The sequence below is a fragment of the Furipterus horrens genome, unplaced genomic scaffold, assembly GCF_987537825.1.
Source record: "Furipterus horrens unplaced genomic scaffold, mFurHor1.1.pri manual_scaffold_2, whole genome shotgun sequence".
Lineage (NCBI taxonomy): Eukaryota > Metazoa > Chordata > Mammalia > Chiroptera > Furipteridae > Furipterus > Furipterus horrens.
The window spans coordinates 98,649,165-98,658,381 of record NW_028327172.1 but is presented as its reverse complement, the minus strand read 5'-3'; the positions used below and the strand labels follow the sequence as shown (position 1 = coordinate 98,658,381).

The window sequence follows — 9,217 nt, the reverse complement described above, 5'->3', positions numbered from 1 at the left end:
ACAAAAGGTGAATACTAATTTTACTTCAGACAAAACTGGCAGATACTTCTTAACCACATGATCAAAGTCAACATTGCCAGTAACGGAACTAAACGTGCACCTCCAGATTTGCCTGTGTTGGGAAGAACTCAACATCACTTGTGTGACATTTCTGCCCAAATGCCATAATCTGAAGTTCCTTATGAGGAAATTTCATACAAACCTACACTGAGAGAAGGCCTGTAAAATAACCAGTCTATAGTCTTCAAAAAAATGTAGATGTCATAAAAAGCCAAGGAAGCCTAAAGCACTGGCCCAGGTTAAAGGAGACTAAAAACAGGACAACTGAACACATCACATGATCTTAGATTTTCTTTCACTATAAATATTATTATTGAGACAATAAGAAAAATCTGAGTAAGAACCAAGATTAAATTTTAATACTGAATAATTTTAATTCCCTGATTTTGATAATTATACTATAGCTATATAAGATAATCCCTTTTTCTTAGGAAATGTACATTAAAGTATTTAGGTGTAAAAAGGCATTATGTCTGCATCTTACAAATGGTTCATATATTATATATGTTACACACCTAGATTTATATTTATCTAGAAAGAGAGAAAAAATTATACAGCAAATATAGTAAAGTATTAATGTTTGGGGAATGGTATCCAGGAATTCTACTATTCTTGCAACATTTCTAAAAGTCTGAAAGTGCCAATATAGAATATTTCTAAGTGAAAAAAAATCATTAAAAAATGATTTTAACAAATTATAACCCATGAACAAAATAAACCATAAATTCATATTGATAAATGAATAAACCAAAAGTTTAATGAAGAAATATTTACAAAGTCCCAAAGTACTTCCCTATAAAACGCTAAATGATTGTAAAGTAAAAAGGAAACATTACAGAGGACAAACATGGCAGACACTACCTTCAGGGATCAACATTAATATCACCAAGAATGGCACAAATCAAAATTGCAGATGACATCACAGGATGCAATGAGAACACAGGACTACTTCTGTGATGCTCTTCCTAAAAATGTATGAGCCGAATGATATCATAAAGAAGCAGCGGAAAAACCCAAGATGCAGGACATTCTACATTCCTGGAACTTACTCTCCAGAAGATTCAAGGTTGTGAAAATAAAAAAAAACCAACAACAAAAGAACTGTCCCAGACAGAAGGAAACAAATAAACACAACTAAATGTAATCCATGGATCTGAACAGGATCTTTTGCTATAACAAGTGGCAAAAATTAAAAAGAATATGAGGATTAAATAACAGAATGTCTTAGCGTTAATTTTCTGATTGATAGCCAAGTGGAATGTACTGACTGGTAGGAAATAAACACTAAAGGAATCAGGGATAGTGGCATAATGTCAGCAATTTACTCTCAAGTGTTTCAGGGGAAAAGAGTTCTTTGTACTAAAACTTGGAACTTTCTCTAATTTTAAGACGGTTTCAAAAAATAAAAACCAATAGAAAAGCCTTAGGCAAATGATATTTCCCCACAAGGAAAGATCTATGAATCAGTGTTTAAAATTACATATAATAAGACTAATGGCACTCTAAGGCTGGTTTAGTTCAGTGGATTGAGCGTCGGCCTGCGAGCTAAGTGTCGCTGGTTCGATCTTCCAGTCAGGGTACATCAGAGAAGGAAAACTCTGACTCCAAAAAACCTCCGCTGCCTTGCGGCATACCTCTTCAGGGGAAAGGCTAAGGGAGTAAACCCCGACAGAAAATCCGGAGCCGGAGTCCCTAAGGCGGTTTGACGTTGTAGTCAACACCGGCAACTCCTGCGGCGCACCTGAAGCCAAGCTGTATTGACTCCGTCTTTCCCTTGGACCCTTCAGCTGCGAAGAGAGGGGGGGTCTGCTGCATGGGCAACAGCAGACCCTCCATATCACCCTGCCCAGGCTCTGTAGCTTCAGCGTCATCGCAAGATGTCGATTCAACACGGGAGGAGACAGATACGATGTCACTCCCGAGTCGGACTGCACAGCCATTCTCGGCGGTGCAGATAGACTCTTGGGAAGCTACACCATCGTCTCTCGAGACGGACGGCTGCCGACGACGACTCTAACAATTGTAATACATTCAAACCTTGATGGTAGGTAGCCACAGAAGCAGTTATCAAAATGGTGCCTGAATCTTTAGGACCAGATGTAGTGACAAAATTGGGAAATACAAAAAAGCTATCAGTACTGAAGTATGAATGACAACTTGATTGTTTGGGTGGTGTTTAAACAGCTGATATTTGGGCAGTTTCAGTATGTGAAACTCAGTACTATAGGCTTTCATTTACAAAATCTGCCTAAAACTTAGATGCCAAGAAACATAGTTTAGAATACTGCGAAATTTTCATCACATACATATGACCCAGATATAGTTTTCTTTAATAAAGACTTCACATATCATGAGTTTAATGCAAAAACAATTAAGACATTATGTAAACAGTCCAGTAAATAAATTAGCATTTATATTTCAGATCATATCATTTTTCTTCAAAATTTGTGCACATTCATGTGATGTCTTCAAAAGCAATCTAGATATGAATTTGCCTAATCAATTGTCCTTACAGGATAAGATCTATAGAATTCAGATTCAATTCAGCAGCATCTGAAAAGAATTATATTCTTTATCTCAAATACAAATAATTATAAGAAGAATGAAATCATCCATATATTACTACAACACACACACAAGATTACTATGAAGTATAATTTGTCCATGGTTGCACACTGAATTAATTGCTATTGTGGCTAAGTATCAGAGCTTTTGGTTTTCTAATTCTTTGTTCACTTATTCAACAACCATGCTCTAATACAGTACGACAAGCACTAGAATTACAAGATGAAGATAACACAGTCCATCCCTAAACAGTCATATTACTATAAACTGAAAAGACAGATGAACAGGCAGTTTCCACTCAGAGTCATATATACCACAACAAATATTAACAGGGCACTATTGGGACACACAGAAGGGACATCCCAGTTTTGTGTTACTATTGTCTGCTTTATGGTGGATGTGATATGTAAGTGGATGCCTGAAGGATGAAAAAGAGTATGCCAGATAAACAACTGAAGCAGGCCAAGGTGAGGGAGAACACTTGTGGAATTAGAAGTAGTCTAGTTTGGCTAGATGCTAGACAAAAGGGGCACAGTCAGTTAAGTAGCATCCAGAGATAAGTGTGAATTATTTGTCAGGAACTAAATGGATTTTGGTGTTTTTGCTTCATGCGATGGAATTTGGAGTTTTTCCTGAGGGTAAATGTAAGCAAAAGTCAATGACTAGAGATTTAAATGTCACCTCTCAGTGACAGCTATATGAACTGTAACTGCTTGACTAAGTATTACTAGATGAGTCTGGTTATTTGGCCTTATGTCACTAGTAAAAACATGAGAAGTAGATGAAGCCCAGTTTTCTGATAAGGGGTTCAGTGTACAGGTTGAAAGATCCATAGGCATAACAGAGGAAAGGAAAGAGATAGCCAGAAATAAAAAGATGTACACAGTCTTTTGAGATTTTAAAAAAGCTACAGAATGTGATGAATAAATGCAATAAGTGTATTCTTCCTTATGAATATTTATGCTTTCACATTTTTTATTATGTTTAAGAAAATATTTAATGCAGTATCTGATACCCAAAGATGAAAAAAATGTCATTTACTATTCACAGCTTATTTCAGAAATCAATGCCATATAAATTTGATTAATAAACTTTGGCAACATACCTTCTTTCAGTTCTCTAGTTAAGAGTTCTTTCAAACTCTTGCTGCATCTGAAGTAAGTCAAATTTTATAGTATTGAAGTTAAACAAAGAACATTATTATAGGAACAATAAATAGCTTATAAAATGTGTCCTTTAAATAGTTGTAGAGACTAGAACTAACTTGGAGATTGCATAAATAGAACAATAATCACACAAATAAAATAAAATCAATTCCTACTTATTTTAATTTTTAGGTAAGAGAACATACACATTTAATAGTATTTAGATTAACCTCATGAAGAATACAGTTAATACTGGTACACTGAATAAACATAACTTAGAAAAGTAATGTTTGATCCCATTGGTTCAAAGATATTTAAACAAGTCAAGTCATATTTCACACCAAATGCATTACTTTGCAATTCTTAGAAAAACTGCACTTTATAAAAAATTTAATTAAGTATTTTTACTTTAATGGATTTTTCCTTAAAATGAGCTTTCTATTTGTATACTTTTAGAAAATTAAAATCTTTTTTTAATGTCACAATAGAACTCTATAGTACATTTGTTTAATTACATTATAACCATTAATGCAACAGCTGCCTCAGTTTCATTCAGATAATAGAAAATGATGGTATAATGATTTAAAGCTGGTTCAATCACAATTTTACAAGTTAATTTATCAAGAGTGAAAATAGAAGACTACTAAAAATAGCTAAAAAGAGAACATGTGTCATAGTGCTTAACGTTTCTGTTAACTGTGGATAAGGCTTACATCTAAATCTGATGCAGAATTCCTACTGGCACTGAAATGGGTCTTTTCTCAGACACATGGTACATGTGGGCGCAATGAGTCTGGAAGGGATTGACTATGGGTGCCACTTCTTGTTTTCAGCTGTGACTGCGCAATATCATTAAGTGCACTCTGTATCTTTTCCAGGAGCATGTCCCCTCAATAAACAACATCTTCCAGACATGTAGCAGCCTCGTGGTTTTCTTCTTCTAGCTTATACAAGCTAGCAGCCTGTAAAGCAGCTGTAGATTCCTCACTTGGCAAGTAATCTATCAAAACATCAATGTCTTTTGCTGTCTGTGCAATCAGTGCTGCAAAAAGCTGGGCATATTCTTCTGTAGGATTAGCTGGCTGATCTTTGTTAATTGCAGTCTGAATATTACTAAAAGAGGCAGGAGGCCCACACTGCTGCAACATGCCAATGGCATTACAAAACTGATCTGCAAGCGAGTTCACAGAGTCCTGCAGCTGCGTAACTTGATCCGCCATGTTTCTCCCATAAGCAAAAAGCTAGAAAATTAAAATCTTAAGATATGTTATTAATTTTTCAACCTGAACTGATGAAAGTGGTACTGTTGTAAGGTCATGTGAAAATTCTACTTGCAAAAAAACAAAAACAAAAACAAAAAACTGTAAAACTATTTTTCTGTCTATATTATGGTTGAAACATTTCTTTGTTCATGTGGACACAAGGATTTCAGAAAATCTTTGATTTGAGAAACAAAATCAAGCTATATAATTCTTTAATTGTAATTTTGTTTCCTTTCTAGAAATTAGGGCTAAACTTGGAAACATTCAAGTAGTTATTCAATATAATTATAGTCTACATAATTATTAATTGTGTGGAGATATTTCAAATTATATTACGAGTGGGACTTTCAGTCAAGATGGAGGCATAGGTAGACATGCTTCACCCATAAGAAGAATCACAAGTAACCTCAAAACAAAAAGTACCTAGAACTATCAGAAAATCAAACTGTATGGAAGTCCGACAACCAAGGGTTTAAAGAAGCTATATTCATCCAGACAGGGACCATACAGCCCAGAAAGCATGAAAAACCACTACTCTAGGAACCAACACCAGGACAGCAGCTGAAGGGGCGCCAGTAACATATGGAAGTGGGTGAAGGGACTGGAAACAGGGCAAGTGCCAGGCAAGTTTCCAGAAGTCAAGCAGCAGCAACATTGTCCCTTCCCCAATCCCTCCCCACCCACACACAGAGCCACAAAGCTGTGAGGTGGGATGCCCCACCCTGACGAATACCCAAGGCTCTGCCCCATACAACTTAATAGGTGTGCTAAGACAGGAAGTCAAAGCAGCTCCATCTACCTAGTACACAGAAATACAGGGAAGCGGCCAAATTAAGGAGACAAAGAAATATGGCCCAAATGGAGGAACAGAATGGAACCCCAGAAAAAGAGCTAAACAAAGCAGAGATAGCCAACCTACCATATGAAGAGTTCAAAACAATGGTGATCAGAATGCTCAGAGATCTCTTTGAATATGGCAAAAGCATAAGGGAAGAAATGAAGGCTACACTAAGTGAAATAAAGAAAAAGCCACAGGAAACCAACAATGAAGGGAAGGAAGCTGGATTCAAATCAACAATTTGAAACATATGAAAGAAATAACTATTCAACCAGAACAAAACGAAGGAACAATTCAAAAACACAAGAAGAGTTTAAGAAGACTCTGAGACATCTCCAAAAGCGCCAACATCTGAATGGAATCTTAGGGATGTCAGAAGGAAAAGAGAGAGCAAAAAATTGAAAACTTATTTCAGGAGTCCTGAGGAACTGTGGAAATAAAAAAGAGAGAGAGGAAGGGACAGTGAGGTTCATCCATGTGGGAGAGAAACATCAGTTGGTTGCCTCCCATATGCGCCCTAATCGGGGATGAAACCCATGCCTAGGCATGTGCCCTGACTGGGAATCAACCTGCAACCTTGTTGTGCACCAGTACCATGTTCCAACCCAACTGAGCAACACAACCAGGGCAAAAAAAAATTGTGAATTGTTTAAAAATCAGAAAATTGAAGTGCATGAAATAGAACGAAGCTCATGAGTTTATCTGAAACTTAACCTTCCCATGGCACATTTGAACCTCCTTGGAGAACTCTCCAGTCAAAAATGACCACGGAGCCCTGGCTGGTGTGGCACAGTGGACTGAACACCAGCCTGCGGACCAACTGGTTGCCATTTTGGTTCTGAGTCAGGGCACATGCCTGGGTGGTGGGGGCCAGATCCCTGGTTGGCAGCATGTGAGAGGCTGCTGATTGATATTTCTCTCACACATCAGTGTTTCTCTCCCTTCTTTCTCCCTTTCCCTTCTCTCTAAAAATAAAAATAAATAAAATCTTTAAGAAAAGAAAGAAAACTTATTTGAAAAAAATAATGAAAGAACGCTTCCCTAATTTGGCAAAGGAAATAGACATACAAGTCCAGGAAGCATAGAGAGTCCCAAACATGGTAGATGCAAAGAGGCCCACTCCAAGACACATCATAATTAAAATGCCAAAGGTTAAAGATGAAACGAGACTTTTAAAAGCGGCAAGAGAATGGCAGAGAGTTACCTACAACGGAGTTCCCATAAAGCTATCAGCTGCTTTCTTTTTTTTTTTTTAGCCTTAAAAAAAATCATTTATTATTTTTTTATTGAGCTGAAATTCATATAACATATAATTAACTAATTTAAAGTGTACAATTCAGTGGCATTTAGTGCATTCACAACGTTATGCAGCACCACCTCTCTACTTTCTTTTTTTTTTTTCAGATTTAATGTGTTTTATTGATTAAAATATTACATTTGTGCCAATTTCCCTTCCCTCTGCTCCCCTCCACCCAGTGGCCCCCCCTCCCTCCAGTTGTCCCCCCCTTTTAGATTATGTCCATTAGTTGTGCATACAGTTCCTCCCAACCTCTCTCCGTCTATTTCATTCCCTCCTACCATGATCCCCAATTCCTATATCATCTCCCTCCCTCTCCCCACTCCCCCTCCCTGTTGACCTCCCCCCAATATGCTTCCCGTACCCACAGTTCCTTTTCCACTCTCGTTGCCTGTTTAGTTTGCCTTTGTTTCATCTCCCTAGCTTCTGTTTTTTAAACCAGTCCCTTTAACATCTCATATAACAGTGGTTTGGATCTAATGAACTCTTTCAGTTTTATTTTGTCCTGGAAACACTTTCTCTGTCCTTCTATTCTGAATGACAGTTTCGCTGGATAGAGTATTCGTGGTTGTAGGTTTTGGATTTTCATTACTTTGAATATTTCTTGCCAGTCCCTTCTTGTCTGTAGGGTCTCCCTTGAGAAGTCAGCTGATAGTCTAATTGGGACCCCTTTGTACATAATTCTTTTCTTCTCTCTTGCTGCTTTTAAGATTCTCTCTTTATCTTTAATTTTTGACATTTTGATTATAATGTGTCTTGGAGTGGTTCTCCCTGGGTCCAGTCTCTTGGGAACTCTCCTTGCTTCCTGGACCTGCAAGTCTATTCCCTTCCCCAAGTCTGGGAAGTTCTCCTTTATTATATTTTCACTCAATTTTTCAAGTTCTAGTTCATCTTCCTCACTCTCTGGCAAACCAATGATTCTTATGTTGGGCCTTTTATAGCTGTCCCAGAGATTTCTGATCCTCTCATTGTTGCTTCCCATTTCCTCTCTCTGCATTGGTTGACTGCTTGTTCCTTCTCCATATTCCAGTTTGTTGAAATGAACTCTGGATTTTTTTTCCTCACCATCTGTCTCGTATGTGGTTTTGTTCCTTTCGTTATGAATGTTTTTCGCTTCTTTCATATCTTTTTCCTGCTCTTTTGTGAATTCTGTAAGCCACCTGATAACAATGGCCCAGAACTGAGCCTCTGACAGGTTTCTTATCTGTTCATCTGTCAGGTTCTCTATCTGTTGTCTGGTGAGCTGTGTCACCGGGATTTCTATAGTTGTCTGCCTCATTTTGACAGATGCTTTTTGTTTTCTTGGGCCGGCTGTAGGGGGCAGTGCCTGTGTACGCGTCACAATTCAGCGACCGGCACCTGTCCGCGACCTATTTCGCAGCCCTGTGGTGCTTTCTTTGGGGGCGGGGGTCCAAGGTGGATTCACACAGTTATTCAGCTAGGAGACCGGGATCCGTCCTCCCGCCCCCCTGGGCCTCACTGTTCAAGGCGATGCGGTGGCTGTTTTCCCCAGTGCTGGGGTCGCGCACTGCCAGGGGCTTGACTGCCTCCGGGCTTTTTCACCGCCCCGCAGCTGACCGCAAACAGCACTGCCCTCTTTAACTCTTACCTGCCCAAATGGCACCGCTGGTTTATAACTTCATATGTTGGGCTTCCGTGTAGTTTTATTTTCTGGAATTTCTAGTTATCCTTTGTTTTGAAGTAGTTGTATTCCTCTCTAGTTGTAGAGGGAGACCTAGCGTGTCCGTCTAAGCCTCCATCTTGGCCGGAAGTCCCCCCTCAGCTGCTTTCTTAAATGAAACTTTGCAGGCAAGAAGGGACTGCTTCAAAGTGGTGAAAAGCAAGGACTTACAACCAAGATTATTCTATCCAGCAAATCTATCATTTAGAGTAGAAGGGCAGATGAAGTGCTTTTGTTGTGGCTACAGAGGTGAGACTGAACACTCTGAGACAGTGAATAAAGCAAGCAAGAGGAGTTTTATTGCCAGCGTTCGGGCCGAGACCAAGTCTCCAAAATGGCACCAACCCCGAATGGGGTTTAGGTCAGGGT

General features: G+C 38.6%; 1 pseudogene; it reads right to left on the bottom strand.

Moving 5' to 3' along the window:
• Positions 1-4,720: 4,720 nt before the first annotated feature.
• Positions 4,721-4,990, bottom strand: LOC150019155 (mediator of RNA polymerase II transcription subunit 21 pseudogene; annotated as a pseudogene).
• Positions 4,991-9,217: the final 4,227 nt, after the last annotated feature.